Raw genomic sequence first — 14,448 nt, 5'->3', positions numbered from 1 at the left:
GAAACAAAATTGCTATTTTAAATTGAAACAAAATTATTTATTTTACATTTTTACATAATATATAAAATAAATATATTTATTTAAATTAAAATAAAGTGTTTTGTTATTCAAACTTCTTACCACATTTTTCTCACATTCTTTAGAAAGTTCTGTCATGTCCATGGATAGGTATTATTTGTTAGTGTGTTATTTAGGTGTGATACAGTAGTCTTCACTGAGTGGAGAATAAGATGAGGAAGAACTCACAAAGGTTAGGGGACTACTTTTCAATTTCCAACTGAGGACAAATTAAGAGGAAACCTCTTTAAATAGTCAAATGACAGAGTTAGGTAGGGTATAAGAAAGTCTACTAATAAGGATTTTCAAAATAAAATAAAAATGGTAAATTGTGCTTTATCTTTCCTAGAGGTTTTTTTTTTTTCTTTTCTTCTACATATGCGAGAACAAACATTATATACTCTTGTAGGTTTCCTTCTAGTCTGTCTATTAGTTTCATTATAGTTTAAAATACTTAGTAAACCTGCAAATATAAAGAAGGAAGTAAATAAATCTAATTACATTAAACATATTTTTCTAAAATACATTACAATAGTTGAGCAAAAATATAACTATATTTTAAGACACATTTGAAAGCATTTTCATAATGAAGCAATCACACCTAACTTTTAGACTTTTGTGTTTTGAACTATATTAAAGCAGGACGTGTTTGCATTAAAAATTTTTTTAAAAATAAAAGCATTTTCATGGTCTTTACACACCAAGTTGAACCCAATACTTAAGAAAACTAGCTTATGATTTGACCATTGTTTTCAATTTGTTTTTCAGTGACATGTGTTTAGGTTTAAAGGGGGATTCTTTTACATGAAAATAAGTAAAACTACTGTAAGATATTTAGTACATAAAAATATTTAGTGAACAAAAGTATTTACTTATATAAACCCCTTTTGGTGAATATTTATGCATCCTAGTAAATATTAGTCATAAAGTTTTTTATAATGCTATACTGTAAGAAAAATATTTTTGTTATTCTATATTATTAAAAGTAACATTCAATCGTATAATGAATCTTGAAATTCATTTTAAAATGAAACACCACATGATGGCACTGTTTACTAAGAAATTGTTACAGCATGGAAACCTCACAAGGGTCAGTGTCCTTTATAAGCAGCTGTATCCTTTTGTGTCTGTCAAACTCACCATGTATTACAACTGTTAAAAATGTATACTAGATTCTTAAGAGTGGAAATAGTAAATGCTTTTTATTTTATAAATTGTTTTATGTATACCTATGAGCCTATGAGAGCTCCTTTCATAAATATTAAAAACAGTTAGAAAATATTATTGAATTTGGTTTGCAGATTTATACCTTGTGTATTTGTTTACAGATGAAAAGCAACAGAAGGAAGTGAATAATAAACATGACCTAGATGTTAGAATTTTCTGCCAGTGTGTATTTTCAATATACATAACAGTGGTTGGTTGAATAATGGTAGAATGTTTTAAAATGAGAACCCAAAGCATTTAAGCATGAATACAGTGGACTTATAGCTGCAGGTCACTGAAAACTGAAGGACAAGATTGAAGAAATGCTAATATAGAAACTCCCTTCTATTTTCCTACTGGCACTCTCCCTTTCCTTGCCAAAAATGCATCATTGAAGATGTCCTATATTGTTTAAATAATGAGTTCAACTATTGAGACCTTAAAATGCACATGTATTTGGAGAAATTTTCCACTTTGCTTTGTGTAGGACAGCCTATACCTCTATCCTATACAAAGCTGTGACTAAGTTGCTACTGGATTTGATGGTCTTGGGACACATAATGATACAAATAATGCTCTTCTGCATTTATATCATTTATGCATCAAATTAATCCATAAAACCAGTTATGGTGAGCTAGATACATATTAACTCTAAAACAGGGGAATTTCTGTAAATAATATGAAATGATTCCCATATGAAGGAATTAGAGCCCAGTTTCCTGGTGGCTAAAACATAAACTCCATCAGGTCAGGGGTTTTCATCTGTTGGGTTCAACAATGTAGCCAAATACCTACTGAGTGTTTGATGTAAAGCAGGTCCTCAATAAATACTTTTAATGTTTTGAACAAATAAATGTTTGAACTTCTAGCAAAGTAACCCAACTAAAAAGCTCTTTTGTTAAGGAATATGGTGAAAGATGGTATGACATTGAAATAAGATTTGGAAGAATGAATAAATAATTCATTTCAAAAGTTATAATTTCAATTTCTGGGTCTTCAATGAACAGAAGATGAAAGCTTATTATAAAATTCTAAAAATCATGTAGAGTAGTAGTTAGCTGAAATATTAATTCAATGATTATTGTATATAAAATAGAGATATATTGGCCACATCCTTTATAAAGGCACATTACAAGGAGTATATAATTATTTGGAAGATATTTTTCCCACAAAGAAATAAAGAACAATACAAGGTCACAGGTAAGGATGAAGAGCCAGGGAATTTTGAACATTAATATGACCTGAATTGTGCCCTCTGGCTGGATCTTGAGGATTCTGATGCCTTTATCTGGGTATCATTGCAATGATGCCAATGGTAAGTGCTAGGATGATATTTGGGGGTTAACTAATGGAAATGTATTGATTAGGTAACTTTGATCATTTGCCTTCAATCATTTATTCCATTTTGTTTAGGTAGCTTCCTGTTTGCTGTTACTATTTTTTTTTTTTTCTTTGACTGATGACAAAAATCCTCTCAGTAATGAATCCCATCGCATTGGGTGGGACATATGGAAGGCTTTTGCAAGTGAATGGAGACAAGAAATTGTACCTCTCCAGTCTCTGGCCTGATAGCGTTAGACAGGAAGAAGGCATACACTCCCCCGCTTTCCTTTCCAGTCACGTTTTCTTCCTCCTCACTTTGGCCTCTGTTGACACCCTGCACTCTTCCACCACCTCAAACTTGCTCTCACATTCTCCCTTCTTAGTTATAAATGGCAGCTTCATTCAAAAGTATTTACACCTTAATGGGTAGCAGTTTCAAAAGCAAAGGAATAAAATTCTTGTGTGATGCAGTGACATCTACTGCCGAAGAACAGACTCTGGGGCAGATTTTCTGGACCTGAACTTGTGTGACTTTAGGCAAATTACTTAATCTCTTTGGGCCTCAGTTTCCTCATGTGTAAAATAGTATCCACCTGTTGAAAGGATTAAATGACTTGCATAAGTAAAGCTTTTAGCACAGTGCCTGGCACCATCACAAGTGGTATTTGACAGCTAGCTGTCTGAGGTGCAGGATTTTAGGCATCAGTGTGTGAGAGAGGAAGGTATCATGAGGACTTTGGGGGTCCTAGCATTCATGGCATCATACCACTAATAAGTTACCTCCCTTATCTGGGAATAAGGCTTCCTGCAACTATGGCTTGGGTTGGGTTAATTATCATCTGCTCTTTCTGGATTTGAAGGAGTTTAAAAGGCAAAAAATTTTTAACCAGAAAACTTCCCTCAAAACACAGAAACAGATGTTCTAAAAGTGTTTGAAGTTTTATTTTACTGAGGCATTTTCTAATATGAAGAAATTAATCATATATTAGTCTTCAAAATATTTTTAAATAAGAAATCACAAAGTTTACTATAGATAAGTGTATACTCATATGTGTTTCTGACATTGAAGCATAATGCTGTAATTCCTCTAGTACAAATATTGCTGATAAAATGTGGACTTTTTCTTTACGGGAAAAATTGATGCTTTATCTTATTTGCATCCTTTCTTGGTTTTAAAAAATGAAAGTATTCTCAATTGGCATTAACTTGGTCTTCCTACAACATGTATAGTTAAGGCAATTTTATATCAGTTTGCTTATCATTTAGGGTTGGTAAATCTGTGACTTTTCGATGCTTTTTTCACTAGCAAAGAGGACCAGAAAGCAGGATGTGTGTGAAACTAGAGCAAGAACATTAATGGAGAATGTGAAATAATAGAGCTACGGAAAAGGGCTTATGTTCATTTATATCCTGGTAACAAACTAAAGCCCAGAGTCTGTTCCTCAATCCATAGCCAATCTCCTTATTAAGACCAGTAACAAAATTTGTGGGACCAACGACAAAATAAAAATATGGGGCCCCTTGTTAAAAAATTATTAAGAATTTCAAGAGGGCAACATCAGAGCATTAAGCCAAGCACAGGTCAAACATCCAGAAGCTGGCCCTTGTGCCCAGGCAGTGATATAGGCTTTGAACTGCTCTTGCTTGCTCCTTCCTTTCAAAGGAGAAAAAAAAATAATCTTCAAAAATAAATGGGAATCATTGTGAACTGAATATCTGTTATATGATATCCAGTTGCCAAGTTCTTGGTAGATACTGAGAGCCTATTCTGTGATTACTTCCTTTGTGGTTTTAGACAATGTTTTTAATATCAGATGAATGGTATTTATTTATATTTTGGCAAAGTATAACAATACCCCCAAATATGAAGTGTCTACTATTCCAAAGAACTTTGGAAAACCAGGAGTTTATTATTTCCTTAAGTAAATCACTCATATCTTTTAATCAGTAAAATGGTATAGACTACTAGGTCTTTCATGCAAAACATAAACACTATGGCTAATACTCTAGATCACCAAGATGACTTTTCCTGATTGGTAACAGCTTTGACAATTCATGTTAGTTTCATCTGTGTTCTTCACGCCATAGACCAGGCTTAGCCACACATAGAGAAGAATATATAAAACTTGGAGTGCAAACTGTTTTGGAATTCTCTTTAATTTATTGGCATAAATGAAAGCCTTGGTTCTACAGCTTCTCATTTTAATATTTTCTCATCTTGCTTAGGTAATTTCATATGTAAAGTGGCAACATGTAGTCTATTGTATTGTATAAAAGTTATACTTGCCACTTAATAATAAGCTCTCCATGAATTGGAGGTTGTAAATTTAAATCTACCTGTTACAGATCTGGTTTATAAATAATGATCTCAGGCAGAGGTTAGATACCTCACTTAGGTAGCATGTGTTCTGGATATACTGGCTGGGTTGGTTCTATGCCAACACGTGAGTAATGCCCAGTTGAGCCCCTATGTATATGCATTAAGGCACTTAGATAGCTAGCATTCACTTAGTCCACAGTTGATGTGAGTCACTAAATCATATAGGAATGGGATAAGAATTTGGAACTTAGAGTCCAGTACATATAAATCACTAGGAAGAGAACATTTGGAAGATGGCGGAAGAGTAAGACGCAGAGATCACCTTCCTTCCCACAGATACATCAGAAATACATCTACACGGGGAACTGCTCCTACAGAACACCCACTGAACGCTGGCAGAAGACGTCAGACCTCCCAAAAGGCAAGAAACTCCCCATGTACCTGGGTAGGGCAAAAGAAAAAAGAAATAACAGAGACAAAAGAATAGGGACGGGACCTGCACCAGTGGGAGGGAGCTGTGAAGGAGGAAAGGTTTCCACACACTAGGAAGCCCCTTCGCGGGCGGAGACTGCGGGTGGCAGAGGGGGTAAGCTTCGGAGCCACGGAGGAGAGTGCGGCAACAGGGGTGCGGAGGGCAAAGCGGAGAGATTCCCGCACAGAGGATCGGCGCGACCAGCACTCACCAGCCCGAGAGGCTTGTCTGCTCACCCGTGGGATGGGTGGGGGCTGGGAGCTGAGGCTCGGGCATCCGTCGGATCCCAGGGAGAGGACTGGGGTTGGTGGTGTGAACACAGCCTGAAGGGGCTAGTGCGCCACAGCTAGCGGGGAGGGAGTCCGGGAAAAAGTCTGCAGTTGCTGAAGAGGCAAGAGACTTTTTATGGCCTCTTTGTTTCGCGGTGCGCAAGGAGAGGGGATTAAGAGCACCGCTTAAAGGAGCTCCAGAGACGGGCGTGAGCCGCGGCTATCAGCGCGGACCCCAGAGACGGGCATGAGATGCTAAGGCTGCTGCTGCTGCTGCCACCAAGAAGCCTGTGTGCGAGCACAGGTCACTCTCCACACCGCCCCTCCTGGGAGCCTGTGCAGCCCACCACTGCCAGGGTCCCGTGATCCAGCGACAACTTCCCCGGGAGAACGCACGGCGCACCTCAGGCTGCTGCAATGTCATGCCGGCCTCTGCCGCCGCAGGCTCGCCCCGCATCCGTACCCCTCCCTCCCCCCGCCCTGAGTGAGCCAGAGACCCCGAAGCAGCTGCTCCTTTAACCACGTCCTGTCTGAGCGAAGAACAGATGCCCTCAGGCGACCTACACGCAGAGGCGGGTCCAAATCCAAAGCTGAACCCCGGGAGCTGTAGGAACAAAGAAGAGAAAGGGAAATCTCTCCCAGCAGCCTCAGAAGCAGCGGATTAAAGCTCCACAAACAACTTGATGTGCCTGCATCTGCTGAATACCTGAATAGACAACGAATCATCCCAAATTCAGGAGGTGGACTTTGGGAGCAAGATATATTAATCTTTCCCCTTTTCCTTTTTTTGTGAGTGTATATGTGTATGCTTCTGGGTGAGATTTTGTCTGTATAGCTTTGCTTTCACCATTTGTCCTAGGGTTCGGTCCGTCCGTTTTTTTTTTTGTACTTAAAAAATTTTTTTTCTTAATAAATGTTTTCTTAATAATTTTTTCCTTATTTTCTATTTTTAAAAATTAAAAAAATTTTTTTCGTAATAAGTTTTTCATATTTTTTATTTTAAAAAATTAAAAAAAATTTTTTCTTAATAAATTTTTTTCTTACTAATTTTTTTCTTATTTTTTATTATAAAAAATTAATAAATTTATTTTAAAAAATTAAAAAAAATTTTTTAAATAAATTTTTTCCTAATAATTTTCTTATTTGTTATTATAATAGCTTTATTTAATTTAATTTAATTTTATTTTATCCTCTTTCTTTTTCTATTTTTTCTCCCTTTTATTCTAAGCCACGTGGATGAAGGGCTCTTGGTGCTCCAGCCAGGCATCAGGGCTGTGCCTCTGAGGTGGGAGAGCCAACTTCAGGACACTGGTCCACAAGAGACCTCCCAGCTCCATGTAATACCAAACGGCGAAAATCTCTCAGAGATCTCCATCTCAACATCAAGACCCAGCTTCACTCAACGACCAGCAAGCTACAGTGCTGGACACCCTATGCCAAACAACTAGCAAGACAGGAACACAGCCCCATCTATTAGCAGAGAGTCTGCCTAAAATCATAATAAGGCCACAGACACCCCAAAACACACCACCAGACGTGGACGTGCCCACCAGAAAGACAAGATCCAGCCTCATCCACCAGAACACAGGCACTAGTCCCCTCCACCAGGAAGCCTACACAACCCACTGAACCAACCTTAGCCACTGGGGACAGATACCAAAAACAACGGGAACTACGAACCTGCAGCCTGTGAAAAGGAGACTCCAAACACAGTAAGATAAGCAAAATGAGAAGACAGAAAAACACACAGCAGATGAAGGAGCAGGGTCAAAACACACCAGACCTAACAAATGAAGAGGAAATAGGCAGTCTATCTGAAAAAGAATTCACAGTAATGATAGTAAGGATGATCCAAAATCTTGGAAATAGAATAGACAAAATGCAAGAAACATTTAACAAGGATGTAGAAGAACTAAAGAGGAACCAAGCAACGATGAAAAGCACAATAAATGAAATTAAAAATACTCTAGATGGGCTCAATAGCAGAATAACTGAGGCAGAAGAACGGATAAGTGACCTGGAAGATAAAATAGTGGCAATAACTACTGCAGAGCAGAATAAAGAAAAAAGAATGAAAAGAACTGAGGACAGTCTCAGAGACCTCTGGGACAACATTAAATGCACCAACATTCGAATCATAGGGGTCCCAGAAGAAGAAGAGAAAAAGAAAGGAACTGAGAAAATATTTGAAGAGATTATACTTGAAAACTTCCCTAATATGGGAAAGGAAATAGTTAATCAAGTCCTGGAAGCACAGAGAGTCCCATACAGGATAAATTCAAGGAGAAACACACCAAAACACATATTAATCAAACTATCAAAAATTAAATATAAAGAAAACATATTAAAAGCAGCAAGGGAAAAACAACAGATAACACACAAGGGCATCCCCATAAGGTTAACAGCTGATCTTTCAGCAGAAACTCTGCAAGCCAGAAAGGTGTGACAGGTCATATTTAAAGTGATGAAAGGGAAAAAACTACAACCAAGATTACTCTACCCAGCAAGGATCTCATTCAGATTTGATGGAGAAATTAAAACCTTTACAGACAAGCAAAAGCTGAGAGAGTTCAGCACCACCAAACCAGCTTTACAACAAATGCTAAAGGAACTTCTCTAGGCAAGAAACACAAGAGAAGGAAAACACCTACAATAACAAACCCAAAACATTTAAGAAAATGGGAATAGGAACATACATATCGATAATTACCTTAAATGTAAAAGGATTAAATGCTCTCACCAAAAGACACAGACTGGCTGAATGGATACAAAAACAAGACCCATATATAAGCTGTCTACAAGAGACCCACTTCAGACCTAGAGACACATACAGACTGAAAGTGAGGGGATGGAAAAAGATATTCCATGCAAATGGAAATCAAAAGAAAGCTGGAGTAGCAATTCTCATAGCAGACAAAATAGACTTTAAAATAAAGACTACTACAAGAGTAAAAGAAGGACACTATATAATGATCAAGGGATCGATCCAAGAGGAAGGTATAACAATTGTAAATATTTATGCACCCAACATAGGAGCACCTCAATACATAAGGCAAATACTAACAGCCATAAAAGGGGAAATCGACAGTAACACAATCATAGTAGGGGACTTTAACACCCCACTTTCACCAATGGACAGATCATCCAAAATGAAAATAAATAAGGAAACACAAGCTTTAAATGATACATTAAACAAGATGGACTTGACTGATATTTATAGGACATTCCACCCAAAAAAAACAGAATACACATTTTTCTCAAGTGCTCATGGAACATTCTCCAGGATAGATCATATCTTGGGTCACAAATCAAGCCTTGGTAAATTAAAAAAAATTGAAATCGTATCAAGTATCTTTTCCGACCACAACGCTATGAGACTAGATATCAATTACAGGAAAAGATCTGTAAAAAATACAAACACATGGAGGCTACACAATACACTACTTAATAACGAAGTGATCACTGAAGAAATCAAAGGGGAAATCAAAAAATACCTAGAAACAAATGACAATGGAGACACGATGACCCAAAACCTATGGGATGCAGCAAAAGCAGTTCTAAGAGGGAAGTTTTTAGCAATACAAGCCTACATCAAGAAACAGGAAACATCTCGAATAAACAACCTAACCTTGCACCTAAATCAATTAGAGAAAGAAGAACAAAAAAACCCCAAAGCTAGCAGAAGGAAAGAAATCATAAAGATCAGATCAGAAATAAATGAAAAAGAAATGAAGGAAACAATAGCAAAAATCAATGAAACTAAAAGCTGGTTCTTTGAGAAGATAAACAAAATTGATAAACCATTAGCCAGACTCATCAAGAGAAAAAGGGAGAAGACTCAAATCAATAGAATTAGAAATGTAAAAGGAGATGTAACCACTGACACTGCAGAAATACAAACGATCATGAGAGATTACTACAAGCAACTCTATGCCAATAAAATGGACAACCTGGAAGAAATGGACAGATTCTTAGAAATGCACAACCTGCCGAGACTGAACCAGGAAGAAATAGAAAATATGAACAGACCCATCACAAGTAATGAAATTGAAACTGTGATTAAAAATCTTCCAACAAACAAAAGCCCAGGGCCAGATGGCTTCACAGGCGAATTCTATCAAACATTTAGAGAACAGCTAACACCTATCCTTCTCAAACTCTTCCAAAATATTGCAGAGGGAGGAACACTCCCCAACTCATTCTACAAGGCCACCATCACCCTGATACCAAAACCAGACAAAGATGTCACAAAGAAAGAAAACTACAGGCCAATATCACTAATGAACATAGATGCAAAAATCCTCAACAAAATACTAGCAAACAGAATCCAACAGCACATTAAACGGATTATACACCATGATCAAGTGGGGTTTATTCCAGGAATGCAAGGATTCTTCAATATACGCAAATCAATCAACGTGATACATCATATTAACAAATTGAAGGAGAAAAACCATATGATCATCTCAATAGATGCAGAGAAAGCTTTCGACAAAATTCAACACCCATTTATGATAAAAGCCCTGCAGAAAGTAGGCATAGAGGGAACTTTCCTCAACATAATAAAGGCCATATATGACAAACCCACAGCCAACATTGTCCTCAATGGTGAAAAACTGAAACCATTTCCACTAAGATCAGGAACAAGACAAGGTTGCCCACTCTCACCACTATTATTCAACATAGTTTTGGAAGTGTTAGCCACAGCAATCAGAGAAGAAGAAGAAATAAAAGGAATCCAAATCGGAAAAGAAGAAGTAAAGCTGTCACTGTTTGCAGATGACATGATACTATACATAGAGAATCCTAAAGATGCTACCAGAAAACTACTAGAGCTAATCAATGAATTTGGTAAAGTAGCAGGATACAAAATTAATGCACAGAAATCTCTTGCATTCCTATACACTAATGATGAAAAATCTGAAAGTGAAATTAAGAAAACACTCCCGTTTACCATTGCAACAAAAAGAATAAAATATCTAGGAATAAACCTACCTAAGGAGACAAAAGACCTGTATGCAGAAAATTATAAGACACTGATGAAAGAAATTAAAGATGATACAAATAGATGGAGAGATATACCATGTTCTTGCATTGGAAGAATCAACATTGTGAAAATGACTCTGCTACCCAAAGCAATCTACAGACTCAATGCAATCCCTATCAAACTACCACTGGCATTTTTCACAGAACTAGAACAAAACATTTCACAATTTGTATGGAAACACAAAAGACCCCGAATAGCCAAAGCAATCTTGAGAACGAAAAATGGAACTGGAAGAATCAGGCTCCCTGACTTCAGACTATATTACAAAGCTACAGTAATCAAGACAGTTTGGTACTGGCACAAAAACAGAAATATAGATCAATGGAACAGGATAGAAAGCCCAGAGATAAGCCCACACACATATGGTCACCTTATTTTTGATAAAGGAGGCAAGCATATACAGTGGAGAAAAGACAGCCTCTTCAATAAGTGGTGCTGGGAAAACTGGACAGCTACATGTAAAAGTATGAAATTAGAACACTCCCTGACACCATACACAAAAATAAACTCAAAATGGATTAAAGACCTAAATGTAAGGCCAGACACTATAAAACTCTTAGAGGAAAACATAGGCAGAACAGTCTATGACATAAACCACAGCAAGATCCTTTTTGACCCAGCTCCTAGAGAAATGGAAATAAAAACACAAATAAACAAATGGGACCTAATGAAACTTAAAAGCTTTTGCACAGGAAAGGAAACCATAAACAAGACGAAAAGACAACCCTCAGAATGGGAGAAAATATTTGCAAATGAAGCAACTGACAAGGGATTAATCTCCAAGATTTACAACCAGCTCATGCAGCTCAATAACAAAAAAACAAACAACCCAATCCAAAAATGGGCAGAAGACCTAAATAGACATTTCTCCAAAGAAGATATACAGAGTGCCAACAGACACATGAAAGAATGCTCAACATCATTAATCATTAGAGAAATGCAAATCAAAACTACAATGAGATATCATCTCACACCGGTCAGAATGGCCATCATCAAAAAATCTAGAAACAATAAATGCTGGAGAGGGTGTGGAGAAAAGGGAACACTCTTGCACTGTTGGTGGGAATGTAAATTGATACAGCCACTATGGAGAACAGTATGGAGGTTCCTTAAAAAACTAAAAATAGAACTACCATACGACCCAGCAATCCCATTACTGGGCATATACCCTGAGAAAACCATAATTCAGAAAGAGTCATGTACCAAAATGTTCATTGCAGCTCTATTTACAATAGCCAGGACATGCAAGCAACCTAAGTGTCCATCATCGGATGAATGGATAAAGAAGATGTGGCACATATATACAATGGAATATTACTCAGCCATAAAAAGAAATGAAATGGAGGTATTTGTAGTGAGGTGGATGGAGTTAGAGTCTGTCATACAGAGTGAAGTACGTTAGAAAGAGCAAAACAAATACAGTATGCTAACACATATATATGGAATCTAAGGAAAAAAAAAAAAAAAGCTCATGAAGAACCTAGTGGCAAGACGGGAATAAAGACACAGACCTACTAGAGAATGGACTTGAGGATATGGGGAGGGGGAGGGGTAAGATGTGACAGTGTGAGAGTGTGGCATGGACATATATACACTACCAAATGTAAAATAGATAGCTAGTGGGAAGCAGCCGCATAGCACAGGGAGATCAGCTCAGTGCTTTGTGACCACCTAGAGGGGTAGGATAGGGAGGGTGGGAGGGAGGGAGACGCAAGAAGGAAGAGATATGGGAACATATGTATATGTATATGTATAACTGATTCACTTTGTTATAAAGCAGAAACTAACACACTATTGTAAAGCAATTATACTTCAATAAAGATGTTTAAAAAAAAAATTAAAAAAAAGTCACTAGGAAGCTGAAAATACTTTTTTCTTTTCAGACAGTTTAGAGACTGTTAAGGAAATAAAGCATATTTGGATATGTGTAAGCATATCCAAATTTAAACCTGCATTCTGAATGGGTTAGAATACTTTTGCTTTATGATCTAATATAGAACCAACAGAAACTTTGTAACTAATAACCTACAAAACATGTTCTATTAGTTAAATTATCTATTACCATCGGTGTAACCATTAGAAATTGGAAAATTAAATTAAAATCTGCAATTTTTAACTGGGATATGTAAAGTGTATTTGGATTTGTGTTTAGTAGGTAGGAGCAGGGAGAATGAAGTACGTGTAAGACACATTAAACTGATAGTGTAGTTATTAGGCTAATATGTAGCAAAGCAGTTTATAATAAGTACTAGTTTGATAAGCTGATTAATATTTAGTTCAAAGTGAGGCAAGAAAAACAGAGTTGGACTCTGAAAGTAATACCACATTATATCTGGTTCACAATGACCACATACATATTTGTTGAATCTGATAGGAGACATGGGAATTTCTAATGTTTTGGTCCACATTTTAGGAGTTAATTAGCAAATCACTTCTCTTCCCTGCTGAATATTCCCACATCTACAATTATCCCTTTTCTTCTTTAAGTTAAATGAATTCTAAATTCAATTATTATGCATATGAAGTTTGATTATACCCATTACAAGGGTTAAAATATAATTGAGTTTATATTCTTAGCATTAGTTGACAGAGTGACCTGAGAAGTCAAGCCCTTTAGGAGCTCAGGCAGGTAGAATGGTTTCTGTGACCCTAATCAAAACATATTACTCACTGTTCACCTCATTTTCTTAAATGATCATAATATAGTGAATTCCTCAACTTGTTAAAAAATGGAAACATGAAACATGAAAAGCAAGCATTTGAAAATCAGTAAAATCTTTGCATCTAACATTTGTTTCTACATATTTATCATTTTTTACCTGAAATAAATACCTCAGCTGATTTATTTCACCATTTCTAATTTTTTCTTAGAAGCTAACAATTCATATCTTTGGGTATTTAGCTCTTTTCAGAGAGCAACTGACACTTATTTATAGGAGAGGAAGAAAGAGTTATTTCTAAAATGTGTAAAAATCTCCTAGAACTCAATAGCAACAAAACAAATAACCCAATTTTAAAAATGGGTAAAAGACCTGAATAGACATTTCTGCGAAGAAGACATACAAATGGCCAATAGGTATAGGAAAAGGAACTCAACATCACTAATCATCAGGGAAATGCAAATCAAAACCATAAGGAGATATCACTTCATATCTGTTAAGATGGTTATTATAAAAATATATATATAAGTGTCTGCTAGGACATGGAGAAAAGGGAATCCTTGTACACTGTTAGTGTGAATGTAAATTGGTACAGTCACTATGGAAAACTGCATGGATGCTCCTCAAAAACTTACAAATAGAGCTACCATATGATCCAGCAGTCCCACTTCTGGGTGTATACTCAGAAGAATTGAAATCAAGACCTCGGAAGATATACCTGAACTCCCATGTTCATTGCAGCATTACTCAGAATAATAAAGACATGGAAACAACCTAAATGTCCATCAACAGATGAATGGATCAAGAAAATGTGGTATATACATACAATAGAATATTATCCAGCTTTAAAAAAAGTAGAAAATCCTGTCATTTGGACTAACATGGACGAACCTAGAGGACATTATGCCAAGTACAATAAGCCAGACATAGAAGAACACATACTGTACGGTCCCACTTATATCCAGAATCTAAATTAATCAATCTCATTGAAGCAGAGGGTGAATCAGGAAGGTGTTGGTCAAAAGGTACAAATTTAGTTTTACAAGATGAATAAGCCCTAGAGATCTACTGTGCAAACAGTGCATATAGTTACT

Source organism: Eubalaena glacialis, chromosome 4 (assembly GCF_028564815.1).
Source record: "Eubalaena glacialis isolate mEubGla1 chromosome 4, mEubGla1.1.hap2.+ XY, whole genome shotgun sequence".
Taxonomy (NCBI): Eukaryota; Metazoa; Chordata; class Mammalia; order Artiodactyla; family Balaenidae; genus Eubalaena; species Eubalaena glacialis.
Note: the sequence above shows the minus strand (reverse complement) of the source record.